Source organism: Rhineura floridana, chromosome 16 (genome assembly GCF_030035675.1).
Source record: "Rhineura floridana isolate rRhiFlo1 chromosome 16, rRhiFlo1.hap2, whole genome shotgun sequence".
In the NCBI taxonomy this organism is placed as follows: Eukaryota; Metazoa; Chordata; class Lepidosauria; order Squamata; family Rhineuridae; genus Rhineura; species Rhineura floridana.
The window spans coordinates 27,439,697-27,462,168 of NC_084495.1; positions in this window are offsets into that span (position 1 = coordinate 27,439,697).

The following is a 22,472-nucleotide window of genomic DNA, read 5'->3' on the forward strand; positions in this document are numbered from 1 at the left end:
TGAATCCAGGAAACTGATCCCCCAGTTTAGAGCTTTGAGCAGCTAGTGTGATGACCTCTTTGCTACTTGTATGCACCACCCCAAGCCATATTTTTGCAGATTATTTTAGAAGCTTTTATTATGCTTCAGCATGTCTGATATTTACAGTAAAGGTTGGTATTAGCTTATACATGAGATGTGTTTGTAAAGAGAGGGGGAGTGAGTGAGATGGAATGTTGGTGAATGCTGTGTGTGATTGACTAAGAGAATGGGGGATAGTTGATTTATATTTGAGAAAATGACAGTTGACAGATATGGTGCAGGCTTGAGACAAAAAGGACTTGGCAGCCGGTTGGTGTGGGTAGAGAGGCAAGGATTACTTGTGGGGGTTGAGGAACTTAATGAGTGTACTTTATATAAATTGACGAACAACAATCTGTAACTGCATCCTTCAGAAACTGAGTTTAAAAGTATACTTGGTTTTTTCGTATCCTCTGTTGCATAAATCTGTTGGCTTTAAAAGACAACGCCTGGTTCTTGGTCAGCTAGCACAAAGAATACAAGAGTTGGCAAAATATAAACAAAAGAGGAAACAGTATCGAATGGTGGCAGCGGAGTTTACCCTAAGAAGTAACAGTAAGAGGTTACAGGGGATCAGCACAGGGCTGTGATCTTTTAGAGACATAGAGATACAGATACAGAAGGGTTGAGGCTTGCCTGTACACCTGAATGTTTATAGCAAAGGCTGGGGAGATAAGGCAGCATTGATATAGAGTGTGTGACTGATACAATGTGTCTCCCTGTGCTGAAGGCAGAATGATAGTAGGTGGGATCATGACAGTTTTCTGTTTGGCTTTTGTTGGCTTGTGTTTTTTGAAATCTGGAAACCTATTCCCTTTCATTATGGCATGCGTAAAAAAAGCTGTAGGGACTGGATCTTTTAAAAGTGTACAATCTTGTCTTCAAGCTGAAATATTAAAAAATTACAGTCTGGGCATTTTTTCTGCATTTTTGACACTATGCAAAGAAGATGTTAAGGAATTTATTTTCCCCCATGTCAAACATGTTGAACTATATTTACTTGTAAATGTCACTTCATTAAGAAATTGAAATGAAGTGGAAGAGAGGTTAAAGCCTGGAGGATGTGGTTCTCTAAAAACGTGTTTGTATTTAGAGATGCTGACTGTTGTAAAAATCTGTATATTGGAGGTACTTATTTCATTAAAAAAAAGACTGTAAAATTGTGTTTCTAAAATGACATCAGGTATGCAGATGAATTACATTTTACAAGGGATTTACAGCTGCATTGAAGAATTCACTGTCAGTAAATTAAATCTTGCTATTTCAGTTGGCAAAAGGCAAACTCTTTACTCTGGTGTAGCCCAAATAGACTTCACTGAGGACAGAAAGTATTCAAGAAATCTATGGAGGTTAGGCAATTTCCATACTGGATTATTGCAATGCACTGTATGTGGGGCTGCCCTTGAAAATGACTTGGAAATTTCAGCTGGTCCAAAATGAAGTTGCCAAATTACTGATTGGGGTTTCACATTTGGAACTCATATAACCCTTGTTTTAAAACAGCTGCATTGGTTGCCAGTTTGTTTCCAGGCCCAAAATGACATAGACCCCAAATATCTGAAAGACTGCCTCCTTCCCTATAGACCCTCTCAGGTGTTATGATCATCAGAGGGGACCCTCCACCTTTTAGAAGCTTGAGGGGGTGGCCCAGCAGAGGAAACTCTCTGTGGCAGTTGCTGAGCTGTAGAGTTCCCTCACTGCAGAGGTGCGTTCCCATGCCAGGCTTACATCGAGGTAGGAACGAGGCTATTGAACGCTGAAAGGGTGTAGGCGAACCGACAAATAATTTACTGACACCCTTGGATTAGTCCAGCACTGATCTTTTCAGGCAAAATCTCTTGATCAGTTCAGCCTATATTCTTTGGATCCTGCTATCGTCTGGGCACATTGGAAACTTTTGCTGGTTGTGGCAAGTTGTGCTTTTCAATGCAGCATGTGAACTTTCAGTAAACACTTTTCATTTATTGGCAGGAAATAAAAATGTAGCTCTTTCATTTGCATTTGTTGATTCCTGGCAATTGGCCTATGCTGCCCTTCAAAGCCACTGTTGGCAAAGGAACCCTCAAATCATTCAAACAGGCTTAGCCTAATCTCCTACAAGCCAATGACAAACATCTCTACCTTCTCAAGGAATGTCTGCTTTATGTGCGCGTTCTTTCAAGACAGCATCAAAACAAAAGACTGCAACACAATTTTATAGCGCTGTCAAACACTGAAGGCATAGCAGAATTCCCCAATCTGTAGCCTTTCCAGTGTTGTTGGACTCCCAACTCCCATCAGCCCCAGCTAGCATGGCCAGTGTTTAGGGATTATGGGAGTTGTAGTTCAAATATCTGGAGGTCTCCAGGTTAAGGAAGGCTACTGAGGTGGCACCACCAACTCCTAAGAGTTAGCAGTTGCCCCAGTTCTAGCCAATGCCAGTTCTTGGCCACAGCTTACACCTTACCTTTAAAGCACTATGGTGCTTTAAATTAATGTCTTCCGGCCACAAATCCTGGGAACTGCAGTTTGTTAAGGGTGCTGAGAGGAGTTTCATGTAATTCTCAGAGTGGTTAAGCAATCAATCCCCTTTTCCAAGGTACTCTGGGAATTGTAGTTCTGTGAAAGGAATAGGGGTCTCCTATGGTGCAGACGTGGCCCTTAAGGAAAAAGAAAAAGAAAAATGCCTTGTGACATTTTCTGCATCTCCTCAGATTCATGATTCCAACCAGTTCTTTCTCTCCTCCTCCCAATAGCTGATGGTTGTGGGATTCCAAAGAGCGGAAAGAGGTTTCTAGGCACTAAAGAACATTTTAGCCCCCAGTCATTCACACCTCCCCCATCTCACATACAAAAGCCTACAAGGCTGATAGTTGAGTATGATTTCAACACTGGCAATCAGGTAGCAGGCTTGCTCAGGGGATACAGGCAAGGGCATGTGGAGCATGAATCTCTCCACTTCCTGCCACTCCGTGTCTGCCAACTGAGGCCGCTGCCTCACTCTGCCTTTGTTGAGTTGACCCTGCAAAAGACCTAGATTTACATCACCCATAACTGGCTGAGAGAAGAAAATTAGGTCCCCAACCCCAGTCACAATTGTCTAGGATCTTCCAGCTGTTATCTATCTGGTAAGAGAACATGGTCTCAGTTGTCCATACTCTGGTGACTTTCTGCCTGGACCTGCCTAGGTTTGATAAGTAGGGCAGCACGATGGGACCATATATCGCTGGTCCTGAAAGCACTGCACTGGCTGCCAGTGAGCTATGGGGCCCAATTTAAGGTGTCAGTACTAGCATATAAAGGCTTAAAGGGCTTGAAAACCTTTTAAAAAACTTAAAAGAGTGCCCCACCAGTATCTCTGGCCCTATGATTGGTTGGTGATGGTGCCATCACTAGCTGCTGCCCAGTTGGTGTTGACCTGTGACACAGCCTTCCCAATGGCAGGTCCCAATCTGTGGTGAGGTGAGTCTCCCTTCCACATTATTAACTTTCAGGAGGAATTGAAAAACATTCTTGTTTACCCATTTGAGGGCTAAAAGATACCTGAAATTATTAGTTGTGAGGGTATGTGCTTGGTTTTTTGATGTTCTTAATGTTTATATCTGTTTATTTTACTTTATTTCCAATATTATTTTAACATGTTGGTGTTTGCTATCCTGGGCTCCTTTGGGAGAGAGGGCAGGACAGAAACAACAATAAACAAACCTAGGGTTGTATTCAGCTAAGCCCTGCTTTGAGTAGACCCACTGAAATTAATGAACCTACATTAGTCATACACTTTAACGTCAATGGGTCTACTCAGAGAAGGGCAGCAAGGATGATCAGGGGACTGGAAACAAAGCCCTGTGAGGAGAGACTGAAAGAACTGGGCATTTTTAGCCTTGAGAAGAGAAGACTGAGTGGAGATATGATAGCAATCTTCAAGTACTGAAAGGTTGTCACGCAGAGGAGGGCCAGGATCTCTTCTTGATAGTCCCAGAGTGTAGGACACAAAATAATGCACTCAAGTTACAGGAAGCCAGATTTCAGCTGAATATCAGGAAAAACTACCTGTTAGAGCGGTACAACAATGAAACTAATGACCTCAGCAGGTTGTGGGCTTTCCAACCCTGAAGGAATTCAAGAGGCAGCTGGACAGCCACTAATCAGATATTCTTTAAGTTGAAGGGGTGTTGGACTCTATGGTTTTTTAGGCCCCTTCCAACTCTACTATTGTATGATTCTATTATGATACTCTGTGTGGGAAAGTTAATGTTGAATACCACCCCTACTGACCATTATCCAGCAATCTGCTAACAAAATATGATTCACTAATAGGCAAAAAAACCTTTGTGGTTTAAGAATGAACCTATAGCCAACAGATATTTCTATCAAACTTTTAAAAGCAGGGAAATTGGGCAGCTACAGTACATGTACCAGGGGAGCAGGAGACCTGGCTTCCTCTCTGAGATAATGTACTGCCCTATAAATTTGTAAAAATGCAAATACAATTTGGGTTGGTCTTTCACAGTCCAGTCTATTTCCTGTGTAGCTTGGAGGAACTGGAAACATGTGCCTCTGAGCATATGGTGAGTGGTGGCAACCCCTGCAATCAGGTCTGCATCTTCAGAGATAGAGAATTACAAATAAATTTAAACCAAAACTGTCCCTGGCCACATCCACAGCAGATCTTTATTTCACTTTAGACAGTCATGGCTTCCCCCAAAGAATCCTGGGAAGTGTTAATTGTGAAGGGTGCTAAGAGCTGTTAAGAGATGCCCTATTCCCCTCACAGAGCTACACTCACCAGAAGAGGGGCTGACTGTTAAACCACTTTGGCTGCTGGAACTCTGTCAGGGGAACAGGAGTCTCCTAAGAATTCTCAGCACCCTTCACAAACTGCACTTCCCAGGATTCTTTGGGGGAAGCCATGACTGTTTAAAGTGGAAAAAATGGCTGGCATGGATGTGGTCCCCTGATTAGCACGTGTGTGTGTGTGTGTGTGTGTGTGTGTGTGTGTGTGTGCGCATGTGCATGCGCATGCCAGGGCCTGGGGCAAGCTGGTGCCCAAGGGCCCTGGGATGCCTGGCACCGGCCCTGCTTACTGAGCATGCCTGCGCTATCACATACTCCAATTTTAAATTTCTTAAATTAATTAAAAATTAGCCAGGCACTTTTTAACTTTTAAACTGCAGCAGATGAAGGTCAGAGTATGGGGCAAGGTAAGTAATTGGCTTACAAGTACTCTGTGAGCATGGCTGATTTTTAATTAATTAAATTAATTAAATTCAGCAAATTATGAGACCACTGACAAAGTCTAATAGGGGCCTGGATTTTTTTCTTTTTGAACTCTTGATTTTCTCTGACTGTATTGCCATGAAAATGTAGAGAGTTGTTGTTAAGGAAGTTCAGGGCTATAAGTTTTGTAAGATTTTGTTTTGAAATAAGCTTATGGGAAGCAGCTGAATGACATAAAGGGTATTTTATATTTAACATGATGGCGTGTAAAAAATCCATGCTGGCTATAGTATATAGCTGTGTGTGTGTGTGTGTGTTCTTTATAAATCCAAGCCAGAATACTTACTGATACTGATTTGCTCTCTGGTTGACCAATCTTTTCCGATGTTTTTTTCCTGAAAACCTACTGAATGATGGAAGAGGAGCTGTATTTTGTGCCTGCCTAGACTGGCCACTGAATGTCAGTGTTGTTCCAAATTAATACAATAGGAAAAATCCCCACAAAACTTGCTTAAAATGCTTCAAAACTTGCAAGACTGATATTTTGTAGATTGATTAATGAAACTGTCTCCCAGATTTTAACCGAATCCCTTCTTTTCTCTCTTATCTTTTCAGTAAGCTTGTGATTTCCTTACATCTGTGCATTGGTATATTACAGTAACTGTAATCCTCGCTGGATTGTCACCTTGCAGTGGTGAGTGGGCTTGCGTATTCCAATGAATCCTATGAGTGATGCTGTCGGGAGTCATGCACTCCCAGCAGGGTCACCCATGGCGGTAAGGTCAAGGGAGAGGAGCCAGACAAAGAATGATCCAAGAAAGTCCTCAACAGCAGAACAGGCGGAGGATAACAACGTGTACGTTACAACTGCTGTGAAGGCGGATGAAGGCTGCAGCAGATAAAAGACTTCCAATCGTCGTGGTATCCATGCCATTGAATCAAAGCCTTTTTCTGTCAAGATTGTGTGTTGATCATCGTGCACCGATCTCCTCACATAAAACAAATTCACGCACAGGCGTCTTCCAACCAAATTATCTTGGAAGACAATTTTACTTGGTCATGAGTGATCGCCAACCACCAATAGCACAATGCTATTTCTTTCTCTGTTTTTTACATAGACGCCATACATTTAAAGCACATGACTTCCCCCCCAATAATCCTGGGAACTGTTGTTTATTAACGGTTAGGGAATTGCAGCTCTGTGAGGGGGAAACTACAGTTCTCAGGATTCTTTGGGAAGAGGGGAAATGTGCTTTAAATTTATGCTGTGTATGCAGCCTTTCTTTCTAAACACATTATTTTATTTATCGTTTATGAATCACCTCAAATTTACTAAGCACAGTCTCCAGGTTAAAAACCAGAAAGCTTGCTTGTTTCCTAACAAAAAAAGCAAGCGGTGGGAAGGGGGAAATGAGCAAACTAATTTGCCAGTTCTTAAAATTACAGAGCAGTTCTTATAATGTCCAACTTTAATGGAAACAGTTGAAGGGGAGAAGAAACTGGATGGAACTGGTCTCTCAGCAGAGCCGATGGAGTGGTCCTGCTTCCCATCTCACCCTCTGCTGCTGCCAGTGGAACAGCTTTTAATGGGCGACAACTGTGGGGAGGAGGAGCCAAATGGCAGCTAGTCTCTCAGCGAAGTTGATGGAAGGGGCCTCACTACCCTTTTTCTCCCTTTGCTGCTGTAGCCAGATGCAGTGGCTTTTTAGTTAATCCCATGTTTTAGTTAAAAAGCAATCAAAGCAGTTAACCAATAGACAGACCAAACAGCCACTGCCTCAAACAGTATTTAAATAACACCAAGCATTATCATAATTAAAAATAACTATTTTAAGAGCTTGTGCTAGCAAGAAGAAACAAATGAATGAAATAAATCAGGGAGCAGCCTCAGCAAACTGTTGTAAAGATTCACTGCAAATCAACTAGGGCCAAGGTTCAGTGGTAGAGCATCTGTCTTGCATGCAGACAGTCCCATGTTCAATCCCTGGCATCTCCAGGTGAAGCTGAAAGAGGACCCTATCTGAAATCCTGGAGAGCTGCTGCCAGTCAGTGTGGACAATGCTGAGCTAGATAGACCAGTGGCAGCCTCCTAGATTTGTATTCCTAACTAGCATAAATCCCAAATACATTTGTATAAACAATATTTGAGAAAGCTAATGAGGATGAGTCTGCAAGAGCTTATTTGGGAGGACACTCCAGAACTGTGTAGCCAACACAGAAAAGACCCTGTTCCTTGTGCTCACCTACTGGCAGTATCTTGGATAGCAGAGGGACACAGAGCCGTGCTTCTGATGTTGACCTCTGCATTGGATAGGGTTATGGAACAAGGGTCACATGATTTGGTCATCTTTCCATTATTGTCTACTCTGACTGGCAGCACCCTTGAGGTAGATGTGCAGGTAGAAAAGGGGTCACCTGATACAAGGGATGGAGGATAAATTTGATTCAATTCACATTTAAAGCCAAATTGATCAAATTTGCACTTTCCAAAACAATACTGAAACACAGCCATCCATTGAAAGTTGCACTTCTCCAAATTTTGCAATACAGCTCTCCAGCCTAGCAATGTGTCAAAAATGCCTATACTAGGGTAAAGTGTGCCTGAAAATGCATTTAGTCATGAAAATAACATACAGAAATGCATTATAGTAGGAAAGTTGCTTTGCAAAAATGTGCATGTTAGGCAAAATTTCATATAAAAATGTGTTTATTAGAAGAAATGAACACTAAAATGCTGAAGAATTCTCATGAGGATTTTTCTTTCTTTTTTTAAAAAAAAACACATACCCCCAATTTGCAAATTGTTGCAGAAATTTGGAGAACCAAATTTAAGACTGGAAAAATGAGAGCGAACCACAGTGGACAGATCCTTCCATCCCTATGTGATACCTGATTATTTTTAGCTAAAGGTTGCAGGGTCTGAACCTGGGAGTTGCTGCATACAAAGCATATGCTCTCCCACTCACCTACAGGCCTTCCCTTTATAGGACGAAGTGATATCCTGGGTCCTATTTAGTTTATGCTCTGCCTCAATAGACTGAAATGTCCACGGTTTCAAGGCAGAAAGTCTGCCTTCTTTTCCCATATGTATTCCCAATTTACAAAGGAACAGACTTTTGTTGCCAACCACTTTGAAGCTGCCATCACCATCGTCATCTAATATCCTGCTCTTTCTCACAAAGGGGCCCAGGGCAAAAAACACACGAGTGAAAAAAAATCTAAAAACATTAACACTTCTAAAAACCATATTTAAAACAATTCCAATACATATGCAGACCAGGAAAGATTGCTACTTAAAAGGTTTGTTGAAAAATTTAGGCCTTCAGTAGGTAGCAGGAAGGCAACAGAAATAGTGCCTGTCTAATATTATATGCATATCCCATTAAACCCAGCTAACACAGCTATGCTGGCCAGGGCTGATGGGAGCTGAGGTCCAAGAGATCTGGGGGGCACCAGGCTGGAGAAGGCTTTGGGGATTTTAGGAACATCTAAGAACATTATGAATCAAAGTTAAAGGTTTATGAAACTAGAATTGGCCCCCTGAGAACGTTCTTTGATCAAGGTTAGAGATACGACGTTTACTTAGACTGAAAATAAATAATTTTCTTAATGCATCTTTAAAGGCAATACTGTTCTCGAAGAGTATTAGAAACCCTCAGATTGTGAATTGCTTTGGAGCAAGGATCTGTTTTAAATGTTAATTTTTCTTCAGCTCCTGAGCTAGGAAATGGGAAGTACCCAGTTCAAATCTCACCTCTGCCATGAACTCGCTAGGTAGCCCTTTAATGTAGTGGCAAATTCAAAAATGCAGGGTCCCTTCATAACAGCCACGCCATGCCCCCTCACTTGTTTGCTTTCTGTCATCATCTGCATGCTCCTCAGTCCTTCCCACACAGTCCTCCCACAATAGCAGACGTCTCTAGGAAACAACCAGCATGAAATGGGAGTGTGTTTGCTACTGAGAAGAGTCTTCTCAGTTACTGAATCACCTCCTTTCACTCTGATTGGCTCTAATCAGTGGGAAAGGACAAGGAAACATGTTAGAAGATTCTGCTCAGTGGCTAACACCTATCAGCTTCAGCCAGCTTTCAAGCTGATTGGTTTGTTGGACACTGGAGACATAGGGACCTGCACCCCAAAAAGTAAGGGGTCTAAGACCCCCCAAGACCCCAGACGATTACACCACTGCCCTTTAGGCAAGCCACTCTTCTCTCAGCCCCAGTCCTCCCTGCTCCCCCTCCCATCTGCAATATGGGCTATAAAATACGGACTTAGCTGTAAGGATTGCAACTTGATAATGCATGTGAAGCTTTGAACACTTGGAAGCACAATTCAAAGGTTAAGCATCATCAGTGGTGTCTGGTTCCCAATGGGCCTGGTAGGATGGAAGGCAGGGAGTCCAGCAGTAGGTGGAGCCAGAGCCAATGAGAAACAGAGCCAACTAACTCTAGTTTTGTCCCATCTTCCTCCTCCCTGCTGTGTTTTGGAAGGGCAACACTAAGACTGAGGAGGAGGCTGACAGGCAGTGCCACCCCTTGAACTGGTTGTAAGAAGGCAGGTAGGTGGGGGGCTGGCTGAGGGCAGAATGAGCTTGGTAGTGCCCCATTTGCCTCTATTGGCCAACCTCCACTGACCAACCAAGGCATAGTTCTCACGGTAGTGGAAAACTTGTGTGTGGTTTGCACCAGTTCACTGTTTGCAATCCGCTTCTCAGTAATCTCAGTGCTACATTATTATTGTTGTTGTTGTTGTTGATGATGATGATATAATAATAATGATGACAATAATAATAATAATTATAAATACATTGGCTTAAGAAAAGTGTCTGGTCAAAGATAATCTAGAGTCTCTCCAGATTGTGTGTGTGGGTGTCTGTGTGTATTCTGCAACATGTCATTGGCACCATAATAGTGCATTAGTAGTGGATTTATACTGGACCATCTGCACATCATTCCTTTTTATTAGATCCATGATGCTTCCCCACTGTTACCACATTATTGTCATTTGGAGGGGCACTCTTTCACTAGAGTGCAACAAAAACAGAATAACCCTTCTTCTCAGGAACATTTGCAGTGTGAAAAGTTACAGGATTTCAGCAGGAAGCTATGGGACATGCAATATTTCCACCCCAAAGCCTTTGCAGGCACAAACAGTATTGAAAACAAGATCACATAGATCTATTCAAATACCATCATGAGCACAAACCATCACACAATACAACGGATGCCTGGAGGGGGCCTTAGTTAGCTTTCTGGCTGAGTGGGGGGTTTGAGCCTGTGCTTCCCTGGTTTAGCAGTCTAGTATACAACATGGAATTGCTGATGTATGGGAAACCCATTTTTTCTCCTCTTGGCGAAGCTTACCTAAGGGAAATTAAAATATTAGATGGTATTTGCTGTTTCTTTTTGCATTAGTAACAGTTTGCATATGTCAGCATAAGATTATGGATGAGAAAGTAGCATTGGAAGAAGATAGGTAAGCATCTTTTGAAGATTTATGGCTAAAAGACTTCTGGCTGAAAGGATGCCTTTATGCCATTTGCACATTTACGCCGATTGTGCATGATATATGTTTGCTCATGAATCAGTGAATGCAGACTCAGTGTGCAGACACAAAAAAGGGCTTCTGCATGTGATTCATCCCTCTGGATTGAAGCTTACTGTTTGCATACCCGAAAGAAGTATCAGGAGCAGTATCTGAGCAATTCACACCCTCACTTGTGAATCACCAAATGGTGGGATACTGAGCAAGATCAGGCCAGGGCTGGCCTTACCATTAGGCAGAATGAAGCAGTTGCTTCAGCCGAAAGGTGCTGAGGGGCAGGCTAGACAGAAACAATGAGGTGCTGGAGAACACAGTTGAGTATGCTATACAATATGTACCCTCTAAACCAGGTGTGTGGAACTTTTTTCAGCCCAAGAGCCACATTCCTTTCTGGGCAACATTCCAGGGACTACACACTAGTGGAGGCAACACCAGAGTAGGGATGGAATCCTCTCATTTTTTGCTTTCCGTTTTTGAGTGTGGTCCCCTAGTGGTCAACAATCCAATTCCTTTTTTCTCTATCTGTTCATTTTTCCAACCCTGTCTGTCTGTCTGTCTTTGCAGAGAATTATCGATATTATAATAGCTACTTATTCACGAGTCTCCACTGGTATCAATCTTTATTCTGAGCTCTGTAATTATTGCCTGTTTACATTCCTTTTCAAGTACATTGCAGAGCAGATTAAAGGAGATAATCAAGTCTTACAGTTAACACCTCATTTTCCCGCTGCTGCTTTCCATCTGTCAGTTACAATCAACACTTCACTGACATCAGTGAAAGTGAATACACACTTGAAGAGCTCACATAGAAAGTAGATCGACAAAAGTATCACTCACACTATTGATGATTTCAAATCAATTAAAAAAAAGAATCAGAAAAAAAGAAGAATGAATCAGAAACCAGGTGCGGAGAGTTGCTACTTCAAAATTCTCTTCACAAAGTTAAAGAATATCAGAAATAATAATTAGTCCAATGGCAAATCCAATTATTGCAGAAAGAAAGCCCATCGCTAGGCCAGAGGCAAAAGTTAGCAGAGAGATAAATATGCATTTCACCTTTGTACTGTTGGCTTGTTTCCACACATGCCCCTCTATTCTCCATCCAGGCATGCAAGAGGCATTATCGGAGTTCAAGGACACATTCCAGCCAGGCAAAAATGCTCCAGGAGGGTGTAAAGTGGGCCAGTGAGGGGTGCAGTCTGAAGAGCGTGGCTGTGTGGCTAGGGAGGGGGTGTGGCATAGGGGGAGAGTCTTGAGGGCCAGATAGAAATGCATGGGGGGCCACATTTGCCCCTGGGCCTGAGGTTCTCCACCTCTGCCCTAAAGCACGCAGCTGCCCTTAAGTGAAGTAGAGGCTGCCAACCCATCACCAGTGCTGAAGAAAGATCCACCTACTAGTCCAGTTTGTTAGTCGTTCATTTATTTAAAACATTGATATACCACTTAATCATTTGCATGTCTAAGTGGTGTGCCCCAAAACAAGTGATACATGAAATAAACAATAAAGCAATAAAATCATCCTAAAAACCCAAAACCATCTTAAAATGCCTGCTGCAACAAGCAAGTTTTAGTCATGAACTTCAACAAGGAAGGTGCCTGTCTAATCTCAGATGGGAGGGAACTTGGACCTGCTACACTGGATGCATGGCTTCTAGTTGTCTTCAGTACATAGAATGTTACATTCACAAACTTCATGTGCACGAGAATTGTCAGCTCATTTCCCCACACCCCATGTCCATCACTGTGTCCTTTATATTACTCTGGCTCTCCAAATATGATTGATATCTGTCTTCTTTGATGGAGCTGGTATCTGTTTTGGAGAGGAGTGGTTTGGGAGATTAATTCTAAAAACACGAAAGACATTTTAAAAATATCAAAAGCAAAACATCTTAAAATATTTTGAAAATAAAACATCTTAACAACATATTTTTTAAAAATCTTTTAAAACATCTTAAAAAGCGGTTCCAAAAGAGACACAAACTGGGATACGGTCTCTACTTAAAAGGCTTATTGAAAGAGGAAGGTCTTCAGTAGGTGCCAAAAAGATAACAGAGATGGTGCCTGGCTAATATTCCAAGGGCGATTAAACAATTGATCCCTCTTCATATGGAAATCTGGAAACTGTAGCTCTATGAGGGGAATAGAGGTCTCCCAACAGCTCTCAGCACCCTTAACAAACAACAGTTCCCAGGATTCTTTGTTAAAATGATATAATACGGTTCTAAACGTATGGTGCAGATCACTCCAACATTCAGTTCTTCATAAAGTTGTAACCTTTTGTCCTACCTTTTTATCTGTTTTTATATTACTGTTTTACTGTTATCAGTGTTGTATCTCTGCTTTTGTGACAGTTTTCTTGTTTTAATGCTGAATTTTTGTATACCATTTAGCAATTTTAAAATATCAAGGGGCGTAGAAATGCTTTTAAATATATAACTAAATAAAATCACCTAACAAGTAGGCTTTCTCTGCAGCCATTTTTTCCACCTAAGCACTACCCCACCACCAATGCAGACAGCATTATAATCTGAAATGATGTTTTTGGTATTTTGGTAACATCCATGAAAAAGAAAAGAAAATCTCTACATACAAAACAAATCTGACTTCAATGGCTTACTTTCAATACTGCAGATTGTGAAAAACAGTAGATTTTAAGCAAAGATTCAGTGGAAGTGATCACTAAGAAATGTTGGAATATCATTACAATACCCAGAAACAATGATCATCCTATTGCCTTTTGTTTCTGTTTATTTCCAGCAGTTTATTTTTTTATTGCATTTATATACCGCCCCATAGCTGAAGCTTTCTGGGCGGTTAACAGCAATTAAAAACATTAAAAACAAATATACAAACACATGCTAAAATGCCTGGGAGAAGAGGAGGCTTTGCTTCTTCTGCAAACATTTTTTTAAGAAAGATATTAAATCTTGATTGAAAAGGGCAATCAAAATGAGGGAGAAGTTGGAGGAAAGGCTAAAGCATTTGGGGTTGGGTATCCATTTATGCATCACCAAAAAAACAGGACATTGGTTTGCATAAAATTTGCACATGCTGATTTATGTGTCTATACACAAATTTAGGAATCACTATAATTTAAATGGAAATACCATACATCTCACCATAGTGAAAAAGACTGTGACCTGTGTGCCTACTCAGTTTGAGTGCCCACTCAAGTGCTAACTGCTGATGGGTAACTTCAAAGCATTTGTTTGCCCACTGTGGGAAGTAGGAGTTTTGACTATAGAGAGACCAGGAGTTGCAGAGCCCACAGTTTCAGAACTTATCCTGGCACAGCTGCGCTGGCTGCCTAGACATTTCCAAGCCCAATTCAAAGTGCTGGTTTTGACCTATAAAACCCTGTGTGGCTCAGGATTCCAATATCCTTTGGAGAACCTCTCCCGCTATGAATCCACCTGAACCCATTGAGTTCATCTGAGGCCCTCCTCCAGCTGCCCCTGTCTGAGGGAGGTTTAGAGTGTGGCACAAGGGAGAAGGCCTTTTTGGTTGTGGCTTTCTGTTTGTGAAAAGTTCTCCTCTGTTGAGGTCCACCTGGCACCATCATTAAGATTCTTTCTGTGCCTTATGTGGCTGTATACTATAGCCAGTATGGATTTTCCACATTCCGCAATGTTAAATTGAAAATACCCTCCGATGCCAGTCTGCTGCTTCCCATAAGCACATTTCAAAACAAAACCCTACAAAACTTATAGCTCTGAACTCAGAAATGCTTACTTAACAACCCTCTAGGCTGTCATGGGGATACACAAAACACTAAGAGAGAATCAAGAGTTCAAAGTGTAAAATGAGGAAAAAAATCCAGACCCCTTTTGGAGTTTTTCCTGTCAGAGGTCTCCTAATTTGTTGAAATTAATTAAAAATCAGCCATGTTCATAGAGTATCTATAATGCTATTACTGACCTTGCCCCATACTCTGACCTTCATCTTCTGCAGTTTAGAAGTTTTTAAAAAATGCCTGGCTAATTTTTAACTAATTTTAAAAAATTAACATTAAGGTCTATTGTAACGTCAGGCATGCTCAGTAAGAACCGTCAGTGTCCTAAAAGCCAGACTCACAATTGTTTGGCTTTGCTAATCGGGGCCACACCCATGCCAAACTTTTATCTCACTTTAGACAGTCATGGCTTCCCTCAAAGAATCCTGGGAAGTGTAGTTTGTGAAGAGTGCTGAGAAGAGACTCCTATTCCCCTGACACAGCTCCAGTAGCCAGAGTGGTTTAACAGTCAGCACCTTTCACAAACTATACTTCCCAGGATTCTTTGGGGGAAGCCATGACTGTCTAAAGTGAAATAAAGATCTGCTGTGGATGTGGCCAGGGACAGCTTTGGTTTAAATTTGGGTGGGAGGCTATATGTGCCTGCTGTAGAATAAAAAGCTGGGGGAAACCCTGAAAAACAATGATACTGTTCACAATACTTTCCTTTTGGAAAGGAAAGGGGATTTCCCTCTGCCGAGTGCCCACCCACCCAATCTCCTCCCCTCCCTTCTCTCTCCCCTCCCCCTTCCTCCCTACCCCTACTCTACCTCCCGTTCCCTCTCTTCCCCTCCCCGCTCCTCCCCCAGGTCTGTTTCACCTATCCCAATCATGATTGGACAGGAGTAAATCCCATTGAACTCAAAAAGCATGCAAATGATCAAACCTGTCCTTCCCTCCTCCTCCTCCTCCCTATACCCTCCCTAGTGCCCCTTTCCTCTCTCTTCCTTTGCCCCCTCTCCCTCCCCCTCTTCTTCCAATCCCCTCCCCCTCCTTCCCCCTCCCTTCCTCCTTCCTGTCCCCTCCTCCTCCTCTATGGTCAGTTTTACCTATTCTAAGTATGATTGCATGGGACCACTGAACTCAATAAACATGCAAATGGTCAGACCTGCCTTTTCCCTCCCCCTCTCCCCTCTCCTTTCCCTCTCCCTTCTTCCTCCCCTTCCCTCTTCTATTATCCTTTCCCCATGCCCACTCCAGCCCTCCCTCTCTCCTCCTCCCCCACAGTCAGTTTCACCTCTCCTAAGCATTATTGCACAGGAGTAAATCCCACTGAATTCAATAAACATGCAAATGATCAAACCTGCCCTCCTCCCCCTCTTGCTCCCCCTCCTCCCCTTTTCCCTTCCTCCTCCCCTCCCCTTCCTCCTCTTCCCCTCCCCATCCACCCGTGGTCAGTTTCACCTATCCTAAGCATGATTGCAGGGGAATAAATCCCATTGAACTCAATATGCATACAAATTATCAATCCATTCTCAGCAAACTTGCACAGGATCCCATTTCTTACCTCACGGATTAAAAAGCAGAGGAATTTACTAATAGGCAAAAAAAACCCCTTGCGGTTTAAGAATGTACTTATAGCCAACACATATTTCTATCAAACTATGGTCATGCCTGATGCTGGCCCTCTTGTTTCTGTTATTTGGGCTGATTGCAGGTGCTGCCACGACTCAGACGCACATGTTACCAAATTCTGCCAAGCTACACAGGAAGTGGGCTGGACTGTGAAAGACCAACCCAAATTGTGCTTGCATTTTTACAGATTTGGAGGGCAGTACAATATCTCAGAGAGGAGGTCATGTCTTCTACTCCCCTGGTGCATTTACTGTATGTGCCCAATTTCCCTGCTTTTTAAAGTTTGATAGAAATATCTGTTGGCTATAAGTCCGTTCTTAATCTGCAAGGGTTTTAGTGAATCTCTTCTCTAAAGCATTGATGGATTATGATGTTTTTGCTGTCTATTGAAGGTAGGTTTTTGCTGCTGAAGTTTTTCTACTGTTCTGTCTGATCTGTTTTATAGGTTATGTGGTTTTAATTTTAATGGATTGTTGTTTTTCTGATTTTATGCTATGCTTTATGCTCTTGAAATTTCCTAAGTTGCTTGGAGACTCCTTATGTGGCAAGCAACTAATAAATTGAAATCATCATCATCATCATCAATCATCATCTACTATTTTCTCCTGTTAGCATGTATATGTGCTATAAATCTATATCTGGTTGGGAATCATTTTAATATTCCCCAGACTTGACTACATTTTGACCAATATCCCATTGTCACAATATTCTGTTCCCATACTCGTGATGTGCACTATGCTATGGGCTGCACGGTGACCACTGGATATTGCTGAATTCTACTGATGCTAAATAGGGCAGAAAACTTTTCAGGATGTCACCAAAGCCATAATTTTCCGTATTGTCTTGAAAGGCCTTGTCATGGAAGACTGGGGAACCTGTGGCCCTTCAGATGTTTCTGGACTACGACTGCAACAATTGGCCATGCTGGCCAGGGCTGATTCGAACTTAAGTCTAACAGCATCTGGAAAAGCACAGGTTCCTCAACCCTGGCTCATCATGACTGTTGCAGTTTTTCTTGTTACTGAGTTACTTGTTTCTGTATATCTGCACCACAGACATAAATTGGTTGATGAATCAGTGTGTCACTCCAGCAAGCCCTGGGAATTCCTGGGAAAAGAGATTCCTGAGAGTTATAGCTCTGTTAGGGGAACAGGGGTCTCCTAACAACTCCCAGCACCCAAACAAACTATAGTCCCCTGGATTCTTTGGGGAAACCATGACCGTTTAAAGGGGTAGGATACAACTTTAAATGTATAGTGCAGCTGGGCCAATGAGAAATGGAAAGAAACTGAAATTGACAGAATTGTCCATCGGCTGGATAAGACCCCGCTGGGGGAAGCCAATTATACAACTTATATAAGCTTATAGCGTGATATGCTCCTTGTAGTAGTGCTAGTTACTGTTGCTAAAAGGCTAGAGCCTCAGTCTTCTGGGAAGGTGTCCCCTGTGCAACCTCCTTGAAATGGACAGGACCTGTGTCATCCATACTCTTGCACCCCTTTGGAAAGATTTCAGCCAGCTCAATTTAACTGAGCCAATTTCCGAGCTTCTCATAGCACATGGCAGCTTGCAGCTGGAATAGCTGCTCACAGGTCTGCTTGCACAGTGAGGGCTTTATTTATTAGTCTGTCATTACAGTTTCTTTCACACTTCTATGGCTCTCACAGTGTGAATAGTCCAACAAATTAACAGCCCAGTTCTCGGTGGCATGCTGGAAATTTTGACATGTGCTTTGGTGGTTAGAATATCAATCAGCAGCATGAGGTTTGTTCTGCTTGCCTGATTATGCCATGTTTCATATTGAGCATGGAAAAGAAAGGAAAAGAAAAGAAAAGCAAGCATGTTTTGCTTGGAAGGACAGGGGGACAGGGGACGACCAACAATGCACCCGCCTCGGTCTGAGTAAATTTTTAGCATGAAATGAAGTCCGTAACAAGGAATATAATTTTGTCCCCAACATGCATCCCTGCATACGTATTGTGTGGGAGGTTCTGCACATAAATAGATTCATCTCATTGTGTCGAGCTGAATGTAGCTAGGTGACAAATTTCAGAAATAACTCTGTGTCTTTTGGATTTTATCTGGGAGGGCATCTGATGAGCTATAGGGCACATTGGATTTCTCTTTCCAAGGTTGGGAAGAGAGCTCCAACTTCAGGGATGGAGATCTGATACTGGATTCCTCTCCCTCCACTGCTGTGGAAACTTCTGTGACACTGGCCTTTCTGATGTTAGAGATCCATAGGGGTGCTTTGGGGCAGTTTAGGCACAGACCCACAGGGAAAATGCTTGAATCGGAAGGATCTGACATCTTTGCTGATACCCAACACTTCCCCAAATCTGGGAGAACTGTCAAAATATAGGAAGCTGCCTTAGGCCACATTCACACCATATATTATTTATTCCATTATTTTTTCACTTTAAATAGTCCCAGCTTCCCCTGAAGAATTCTGGGAAGGATAGTTTGTGAAGATTGTTGAGAGTTGTTAGGAGATTCCTATTCAGCTCACAAAACTACATTTCCAAGTTCTCTGGGAAGAGAGACTTACTGTAAAACCACTCTGGGAATTGTAGCTCTCTGAGAGGAATAGGGGTCTCCTAATAACTCTTAGCACTCTTCACAAACTACACTTCCCAAGATTCTTGGGGGGGCATGACTGTTTAAAGTGGACTAATAGTGAAATAAATGTATGGTGTGAATGTGGCCTTATAATGAGTCACCATTGGCCCATCCAGCTTAGTATTGTCTACTTTGACTAGTTGTGATTCTCCAGAGTTTGAGGCAGGGAACATTCCCGGCCCTATCTGGAGATGCCAGGGATTGAATATGGGGAAGAAAGCCTCCTGGTGTGTAACCCTGCCATGCCACATGACCAGACTATGGCTTCCTTCGCTGCTCCCAGCAGTTTGGAAGAAAAAGGAGGCACTCATGGAGGGAATCATTTTGTTATAATTAGGCATGCAAAAGTCATGCTCAGAGTTCAAGGACACATTCCCGCAAGGCAAAAACACACAAGTAGAGGTGTAAAGCAAGGCCAGTGAGGGGTGTGGCCTGGGGAGGAGGTGTGGCTTAGAGTACCTAAGGTCAGATAGAATGTGGCCATGGGCTCTAAGTTGTCTAGTCCTGCTTTATAGTGTCTCTCAAAATGGCAGCCAGCTTTGTGTTGTGTGGCCCTGTAGCTGGCCATGACTATCTCCTGTTGCAAAGGCCAGAAGCGAGAACCTGTTTTGATAGTGAAGGAGAAAGAAAACCTGGGATGGTTAACATCTTTAAAAGGTGGAGAAGGTGCTTTGATTCTGCATACAAAAAAATTTCCATTTCATATTTTGGTATAGTTGGGCTGATAGGTGCAGCGACCTGCTTCCACACTGGGCATTTGCTTGTAGATGGGCTTAACTCCATTGTGTGCCAGATCCCCAAGAGAATTTGTGGCTGACTGCATCCCAGCCGTTCTCTTTAACCTTTGCCCTGCTGGGTTTACCACATCTCATCTGCCAGCAATCCATTGCTCTCATTGGGGGCTCTATGGCCACACGCACACTAGACTTTTATTCCACTTTGAACAGTCATGGCTTTCCCCCCAAAATCCTGCGAAGTGTAGTTTGTAAAGGGTGCCGAGTATTATTAGGAGACTCCTATTCTCCTGATAGAGCTCCAATGGCCAGAGTGGTTTAACAGTTAGCCTCCTCTTCCCACAGAATACTGGGAACTGGAGCTCTTGTGAAGAGAATAATGGTCTCCTCACAACTCTCAGCACCCTTCACAAACTACACTTCCCAGGATCTTTGGGGGAAGGCATGGCTGTTTAAAGTGGAATAAAGGTTTGGTGTGGATGTGGAGGAGTCTATCTGGGCTCACAATGTCCCTGCAGAAATGACCATGGAGCTGATTAAACCCATTGTGAAAGTGAGCCATCCCTTTAAGTGGGATAGTTTATGGGACCAGGGTTTGTGTCAAGGTGTCAGCATGATTGGGCATCTGCCAAGGGCCCGCACCCCAGAAGGGGGCCGACTGACAAGAGCTCATTGGACGTGCTGCAGTGAGGAGTCTTGCCCAAGAGACACACAAAAACCTGGATCTGTTAAGTGTTTGTAACCCTGTAAGTCTGACTGCAGTTTCTCCTAGTCAGCAGAGCTGGGAGAAGGCGAGGCTGGTTTAGAACAGGAGAGACTCAGGGGGCACCTCCAGTGTGTCCCTTCCATGTCAGGAACTGTGGGTTTATCTGACAACTGGGCTTCCCTGGCAGCAGCAGTGGGTGGCTGTTAGAAATAGGGATGAGCAGCTCTATCGATGGGCAGATCTGTCAGTTTCAGTTCTTCATTTTCCCAGCCTTAAGTTCAATTCTCCACATTTCCACATCAGTTTGCATTTTTTTTAAAAAAAAAGCCCTCATGAAACTCCAACCTGTTTTTAGTGTGAATTTCTCCTAAGTCAAGTGTTTTTTTGCAAAGCAAATCCCCTTAATATAGTGCATTTTGTATGTTGCTTTTACTAGTATATGCATTTTTGTACACATTACTTGGCTGAAAAATGGTAATGCAAAATTCGGAAAAGTGCACATTTTGCAGGACAGCTCTATTTTGGTTCCCCTCTTGTTTTGGGAATGCGAATTAGGTAAGCTCACCTTTAGATGTGAGATGAATCTAATTACTCCCCCCATCCCTCATTAGAAGGTGCCATTTTAAATTTCATGTAATGCCCCTAATGTAGAGTCATTATGGGGCACTGTGAGGATTTTAAGTGATAGCTCAAAAACCCCAGTGGAGGCTGCTGTATTAGGGCAAATGGAGCATTGCCCCACCAACCTCAGCCAGCCCCCACCTGCCTGCCTTCTTTCTAGAGATGTTGTAGAATATTCACAAAGTCAGATTTGGTATTGAATTCAGGGATAATCCACCCGTTCATTTCATTGCTGCATTCGCGGCTATTGTTGTTATGTGCCTTCAAGTCAGTTATGACTTACGGCGACCCTATGAATCAGCAACCTCCAAGAGCATTTGTCATGAACCGCCCTGCTCAAATCTTGTAAGTTCAGGTCTGTGGCTTCCTTTATGGAATCAATCCATCTCTTGTTTGGCCTTCCTCTTTTTCTACGCCCTTCTGTTGTAGCCTAGCGGCTATTAGCGACACCATAATTTTTGTTTAAAAAAAATCTGCTGCATGAATTACGTAACTATTTATGTAATTATTTTTCTAATCTGCTACTGTTGTATACAGTATATAAATATACAGCAGCATAAGGAATAATGGAGAAAATTATGCATTTTTTGGGGGGGAGAGAGAACTAGGAATTGCGAAAACTAGCAGAACACAATTTATAGCAAATAGGCCCATTGGACAAACTGAAAAATGGAATGGAATGAAATGGCAACCCCATCCCTACTTCTTACTTACAATTAGACCAGGGGGATAGTATTGCCCGTCAGCCTCCTCTTCCTTGGGCTCAGTGTTGTCTTTGTACAACTCATCATGGAAGAGGATGGGGACAAAATTGGAATTACTTGGCTCTGCCTTTCATTGGCTTTGGCTCTAGCTACTGTTTGGGCTCCTGCCTTCTGTTCCACCAGTCCCAATGACCACCAAGCACTACTGAAAGAATCAGCCACCCAGCATAGGAGGGCAGGTATTAGGGACGGACCCAAAGGGCAGCCAGGTTGGGCCTGGCCGAGGGCTCCTGGAGCAACAGAGGCCCCTGAGGGGCCTCTCGATAGGGTGGGGGAGGAGTAGCGCTCCTTTTCCATGATCTGCAGCAGAGTAGCCAATGCATATCACAGGGAGGGAGCTTCTTCCACCCGCCTGTTCTCTGGCTTCACCTACCAGTCTCTCCTGTCTTTTGTGGTTGCGCAGGCTGCACAGGCTGTGCGCGCAGGACTGCCATTAACCATGTTGGCAGCCAAGGTTTCCCTAAGGGGCTGAAGCCTCCAGCACCATCTTGGTTGATGGCAGTGATGCATGCGTGTAGCAGCCTGCGCAGCTGCAAAAGACAGGGGAGGTGAAGCCAGTGAATGGGTGGGCGGAAGAAGCTCCCTCCCTGCGAGAGACAGGTAGGCATGCGTGCTGATGGGCCCTGATGAGTCCTGACAACTGCCCAAGGGTACCAGGTGCTGATGAGGGAAGCTTGTAGACAGGGGCGTCACTACCGGGGTGTGGAGGGTGTGGCCCGCACACGGGTGTCACCATGAGGGGGGTGACACCCAGAGCCGCCCCACCCTGCGCAGTTGCCCGGCAAGGCTGCTCCAACTCCTCCTCCTTGGAGGCGGGCAGGCGGGTGAGACTGGGAGCAGCGTCGGCGGGGCGAGGGAGGCACGCTGGCGTTCCCAGACCT